Genomic DNA, 7,143 nt, shown 5'->3' with positions numbered 1-7,143 from the left:
AGTACTCACCATCACAATTGGATTTGACTTTTTTAATCCTTTTATTGTGTTGATTCTCAACTTCAGCTTTATAAGCTTTGAACATGTCCAAAGACTGAGATTTCTCATAAATGAGATATAGGTACCCATAACACGAGTAATCATCTATGAATGTTATGAAATATTGTTGACCATTCCAAGATGCCGTAGGGGCTGGCCTACAAATATCTGATCAACTCTAACTTTTAAGATATGACCTAAGTGCCTATGCCATAATGATGCTGAATTTTCCTTATTTAATTTGCGTTTAATACCACGTGGTTCCACATGCAAGGTTTCGTTATAGGATGCAACTATTTCTAACAAATAAATGTTGTTATAAGTATTTAAATAACCAGTTCCAATAACATTTGAATTTAAAGACAAATTAAATTGATTGTTTCTGAATGAACAATAATATCCAAATTTGTCCAAAGAAGAAACAGAAACTAAATTTCGTCTAAATGACGGTACAATAAAAGTGTCTTTTAAATCCAAATAAAAACCAGTTTCTAATAACAACCTGAAATGCCCAATCACTTCCACTTCTACCGATTTTCCATCGCTCACAAACATGTGTCTTTCACCATCACTTGGCTTTCAGTAACTCAGGCAACCCTGCATAGAAACACTTATATAAGTGTTTCTAGGTACTGAAACTAAATTAATCTCAGAACAGACCAAATTAAGAATTATACCTTTCTTTGCATGCCAAGCATGATATTTGGTACAATATTTCTTTACGTGTCCAAACTTGTTACAAAAGAAACAACTCTCTGTAGCTTGTTATTGTTTCTTTTGAGCTGGACCCTTAGCAGTTTCATTCTAATATTTTCTTTTCTTGCCATTGTCTTTAGGGGCATTGGCCAAATAAGCACTTTCACACTTATCACGCTTCAACCTTTCTTCCTGTAATACCCTTACCCGTATTCATTGCCGAAATAGGGTACGAGGCATTACCGGAGTTTACGAATTAATTTTTTTTATATTCAATATAGCCCTTTTATAAATATCTAACCTTCCCTGTAATATTAAATCGAGACCAATCCACATCAACCAAATCAATTCAACATATTTTCATGATAGATTCATGCATTTATATAAGATAACGTCATCACATATCTATAACCAAGTTTGTTAACCATACTAATGGCTAACTTTACATTCATTTCACGTTAATATTTACTTTGTTAGCTTATACATGCCATTGATTTCCAAAATAAAGTTTCTTTATATACCGAAATCACGAGGTTGACGATGTGATGTGTCTCCACCAAATCCGACCTCCGAGCTCTTAACACTACAAAGCAGGGAAAAAGGAAGCGGGTAAGCACTTTGTGCTTAGTAAGCTCATGTAACAAGAATTATACTTACCTAATATTTTCAATACAATATAATAAACATTCATTTATCCATTCAATGCATTATTACCCTAACATGCACAAACTCAACATTCAAGTTAGTACAATAATTTCCATGTATCAATAATATATATATACCATGATTGATGTACTCATCAATACCATGATTTTCATTCCTTATTATTTTCATATTTATCCCGTTGAATTTATCGAATTTCGATGGATTTTCGAGGTACACTTTTAGTGTACAATTCGGGTCCGTCAATTCATATTCATGTGCGCACATTTCCATTTCGAGAGCACACTCCAATGAACCTCAACCTTGCGGCGGGATTACCGGTCGAGCTAAATCCTCGCAATATAAACTTATAGAGTATTGTCGGGATTACGGTCGAGCTAAATCCTCACAACGACAATTACTCTAATGAGCTTGGATCCGAATTACAGTCCGAGCTAAATTGAGACCCTAATTCGGATTACCGTCCGGCTATATCCATTTTACACATATTCTTGGAGGGCTATATCGAGATAGGATCACCCGTCAAGCTAGATCCTTTTTACCGTCGATTCCTTTTCAGAGATCCATCAAATTTTCCTTTCATTCAAACGGGATTTCTTCCCATTTTATCAAATATAACAATGTTTCATTAATTTTCATACAATGAACATTCAAATCATATTCACATCAATAACATACAATCTCAAGCAATTTATGAATATAATTCAAGTTACACGAACTTACCTTGATACTTGTTTGTAAACAGTAAAAATCTATTAATCCCGAACTTTTTCCTTTCCTCGATCTAGCTTCGTATTTGAATCTTTTGGATCTAAATAAATAAATTTAATTATCAATTTAATACATTTCATGTTCATATGCAACATTCTCTATAATTCAACTATTATTTATAGTTCATTCAAAGCTGTCTACTTGAGTCATAGTCACTATATTATTTATAACTTGAGCTACGGAACTCCAAATTAAGATCCGTTAATTTTCCCTGAAAATATACTCATATATATTTTTACCATAAAATTTTCAGAATTTTTGGTTTAGCCAATCAGTACAGTTTATTCTTCAAAGTCACCCTGTTCTGTTGTCTAACAGTTCTGACCCTTCTTCACTGAAAATAAATTATCTCTTTATACAGAATTCAAATGATGTTCTTGTTTGTTTCTATTAAAATAGACTCATTCAGAATTATAGACATATAAATTTAAGTCCCTAATTATTTTTATTCAATTTTTATAATTTTTCAAAGTCAGAACAGGGAACCCGAATTCATTCTGACCTTGTCTCACAAAATTCATTATATCTCAAAATTTATAAATCCATTGCTTACAATATTTCTTCTATGAGAAACTAGACTCAATAAGATTTAATTCCATATTTTTTTCATCTTCTAATTCGATTCCTACAATTTTTGGTGATTTTTCAAAGTTAGTCTACTGCTGCTGTCCAAACTGTTTTAGTGCAAGCTGTTTATTACCATTTTTCCCCTAAGCTTTTAATAAATGATAATTTCGTCCCTACTCAATTAGCCTCTCAATTGAGATGATTTTTCTCAATTAACATTTTATTCTATCACCTTAAACTAGTTTACAACCTTTAGGAATCAGAATTTCAGCAATAGACTTTAATTCTAAATATTTTCACAATTAGGTCCCAAAAATCAATTTCCATTGAAATTGCCTAATAAAATCATCTCATAAACAAATTAAAGCTTTAATTTCATTCTATTTCATCATAAACTTACAGCACTCAACCATGGTGACTTTAAATTTCATCCATGAAATCAAAAACTAATGAATTTAATAGTAGGATCTAGTTGTAAAAGTCTTAGAAACACAAAAATTACAAGAAAAAGGCAAGGATTAACTCACTTGGTGCAAAAATTATGAAATACCAGCTTAGAGAACCCTCCTATGGCGTTTTTAGCTGCTGGAATTGAAGAGAAATGAAGAAAAATCTAGATATTTCCTATTTAGTCCTAGTTTTATTTAGTTAATTTTGCAATATTCCAATTTTACCCTTAATTTATCAATTTTTCTGCTGATTTCGTACCCTTGCCGTCCAGCCCAAATAACTTTTGGGTCTAATTGCCTTTTAAATCCTTTCTCATTAGACTAATAAGCTATTTAATCACTCTAGCAACTTTTACACCTATTGCAATTCAGTCCTTTTCATTTAATTGACTACCCAAACATTAAAAATTCCTAACGAAATTTTAATACCACATTAATAACATTTCATAAATATTTATAAAATTATTTTTGACTTGGTTTTACGAGATAGAGGTCCCGATACCTTATTTTACCCAATTTTTTCAATAATTTCTTTTTCTAACTAATCATTAAATTGATAAAATTTTCCTATCAATATTTTCATACGATTTTCCTATCATATAAATTTTCAAGCAAAAATATTGAAATAAATTTCTCTTTAAATCGGATTTGTGGTTACGAAACCACTGTTCCGATAACATTGAATTTACGCCATTACACTTCCTCTTGCACATAATGAGAAATAAGCTCATTTAGGGTCTATTTCTCCTTTTGATAGTTATAACTAATTTTAAATTGATTAAACTTTGCGGGAAGAGATACCAAAACCATAAGAATATGCAATTCCTCAGAAAGCTCGATCTTAAGTGCCTTAAGTCTTGAAGCAATATGGAACATCTCCATAATGTACTCACTTACGTTTCCTTGACCTTTATACTTCATAGACATCAAAGAAGTCAGAAGTGATGTCATCTCAACCTTAACATTTTTAGTAAAATATTTTTCAATTTCATCAAGGAGACCCTTGGCCTGAGTAAACTCTTCAGATTCAGTGCCCCTAAAGGCTTCTACAATGCTGTGTTTCATGATCATTAGACTCATGCGATTTAAACGATCCCACTTCTCAAAATCCCTTTTAACATCAGGGGTACTTTCCGTAGTGAGAGGTGCAGGTTGTTCTTCCTTTAGTGCAAGGTCTATGTCTATACAACCCAGCACTATAAGTAAGTGTCTTTTCCATTCCTTAAAATTATTCCCATTAAGCATGGGTATAGAATTTATATTAGCAGATATTGTGGTAGCAGAAGATGAATTAGCTGAATATAGAACAAAAAGAAGCTTAAATTAATATTCATAAGTTAATAATAAATTCAAGATAATGGCTAATCCCATATCAAGATACCAAACACAACATTAATATCAAGTCTTTGGACAGTAATATTAACCGTAAGCAGTACTCTTGTTGTAGCAATCAAACATTGACAATAGATTATGTCAAACAATGAATTAATCTTTGGACTAACTTATTGCTCACATAAAATACCTTATAATTGTCACACATTTATCACCACAGATGTTGTTGAAATTCTGCCAAATATTAACTTACCTTTGGGTCAATTAATAAACGCATGAATCACAAAAACATATAATCATCTTAATATTTCAAACAAACTAATTTACACAAAAGAGGTCACTTTGACGGCATTTTGTTTCAACTAATTTATTTAAAATATTAGATATCCTTAATTAAAAGCCAAAATCTGAATTTATTTGTTTCAAAATATTTACCTTGATTTCATCTTTCAAGCAAATTAAAAGATAATTATATATATTTATATAAATTTCCAAAACAACATGCATTTATTATATATGTATATAATCAAAATATATATATGAATTAAGTTATGCCTATTTACTATTAACTTTTTTAATCCATTGAAAAAATAAAAGAAAAGGAAAACCTTAAATTTTTTTTATAAATTCAAAAAAAGTACTTTCATATAAGCCTTCAAAGATCAATATATATCTGAAATATAAAACCCATAAAATTTTATGAATCAATCGTTTAAATAAGAAACTTTAATCAATTTCCAATGATTTAACATGACGAGACTCAAATGCCACTTGTTAGATTTGTAAAATAAATTTGAAATAAAACTTAATAAACCAGGATCTATCATGTCAAATCAGCAAGAATACATTAAGAACAAATCAAGAATAAAACTAGATGCGGAAGCGTACCTGAATCCATTAATTTCTTGAAGTTTTACAGGATCTTAGGGATTTGATCTTCCAAATTAGCACACAAGAAATTCAGAGAATATCTGCTCTCTCTTTCCTAATGATGGGATATTAGAAAAGATATATTGTGTATAATTTGAGGACCATAACCCTAATATTTATAACCTTGGCACATTAGTTCTAATCAAATTCTAATTAGCTCATCATTAATCAGAATTTGATTAGAATTCAAGTACTAGAGTATCTACACATATTTGACCCATACTTTATTTAATAATTAAAGCCCAATAAAATTTTAACCAAATGAGATCACTTTTAATTTGGGCTAACCTATTATGATAGTAAATAATAACATGTAATTACCCTTATTATATATGTGATGTCCATATTTTCCAACAGGTGCAACTATCAATGGTGCGGTCGTCAATGCAAGTTCTTGCATAGGTGCTGATGATGGACTCGCCTCGCCAGTCTTTAGATGTATAGGGTCCCGTTGTGGCCTCCTCATTGTGGTTGTCGATCCCTTGCCTCTTCCCGTACAAGTATGGCTTGCCATGAATCCTAAACCATGGCATGTATTCCAGAACGCAGGCTAACTCTGGAACAACAATAGCTTCGTGAGTAGGTAAGAAATCATACCTATTATTCCATATGTTGATATATTAGGTGTGGAACACTGGCCAATTCTCATCCGTCCGATCCCGCAAATCGATATGATGCAGATTATCAAGGTCTTGAGGTGCCACGGGAATCAATTGTCAGAACCCAAACTGCTGCAACACTCTATCTGACTTGTGCATCTCGACAGTAGCGTACACTACCAATGACACCTTCACATGCTAGATGTTCGGATTAACAAATAATTCCTCAATGATACATTCTCAAATTGTCGGATCCTCATATGGTGTCCATTCAAACTATATTAAAATAATCAAAACTTTAGTTATACATATATATTACAAAACCTCTAATCGACTACGTTAATTAATATGATATAATTCAAATTTAAATAAATTCATACCTTTGTTTTCGATCATTGGTCTAATAGAAGCCGTATATCTCGTAGCTCATACGGTAATCCCGCGTAACTCGGTCCATGGTTCCATCTATTGAAATAATTTTTTAGCATAATAATATTTAAATTAATTTTATTATGGACACAACATTATCTAATGAATTTTACCTTATTATGACTGGAAATGTATACGAGTAGTTCACTCGAGGACGTAAAAATGGCAACCGATATTGCGCTCATGATTGCAATAGTAGAATGCAACCACTAATTTTAATTTTCTGTGGTTGCGTCGCTTGACGCATCTCCAATGTAATGTCGCCAACATGGCAAACCCCCAATTCAGTTTCCTTACTTCTCTAAAGTTGACGAGTTTAAGCAGCCACCTTAGATGGACAAGATTTCGTGACTTGTCTAGCATTAGGATACCTCCAATGATCTGAAGGATGTATGCTCAAGCGTGTCGTTCTCTTTCAACTTTAATCGAATCCTCATCTTGCCCCCCGAAATTTCTTCTAAACCAATTGGTTTTGATTCGGCCTCCATATATCGTCTTCGGGACCAAACCCAAAAGTTTACTGCATGCGCCTCTTCAATTAGCTGCCTGAACAGACCCAATGACTACCAACCTATTCGCTAGTAACCACAACCGTAATTGCATGTCCTTTTGAGTGATAGTACACTCCCCACATGGAAGATAGAATTTGCATGTATCGGGTCTTCACC

Source organism: Gossypium arboreum, chromosome 1 (assembly GCF_025698485.1).
Source record: "Gossypium arboreum isolate Shixiya-1 chromosome 1, ASM2569848v2, whole genome shotgun sequence".
Lineage (NCBI taxonomy): Eukaryota > Viridiplantae > Streptophyta > Magnoliopsida > Malvales > Malvaceae > Gossypium > Gossypium arboreum.
This window is presented reverse-complemented; position numbering follows the sequence as displayed.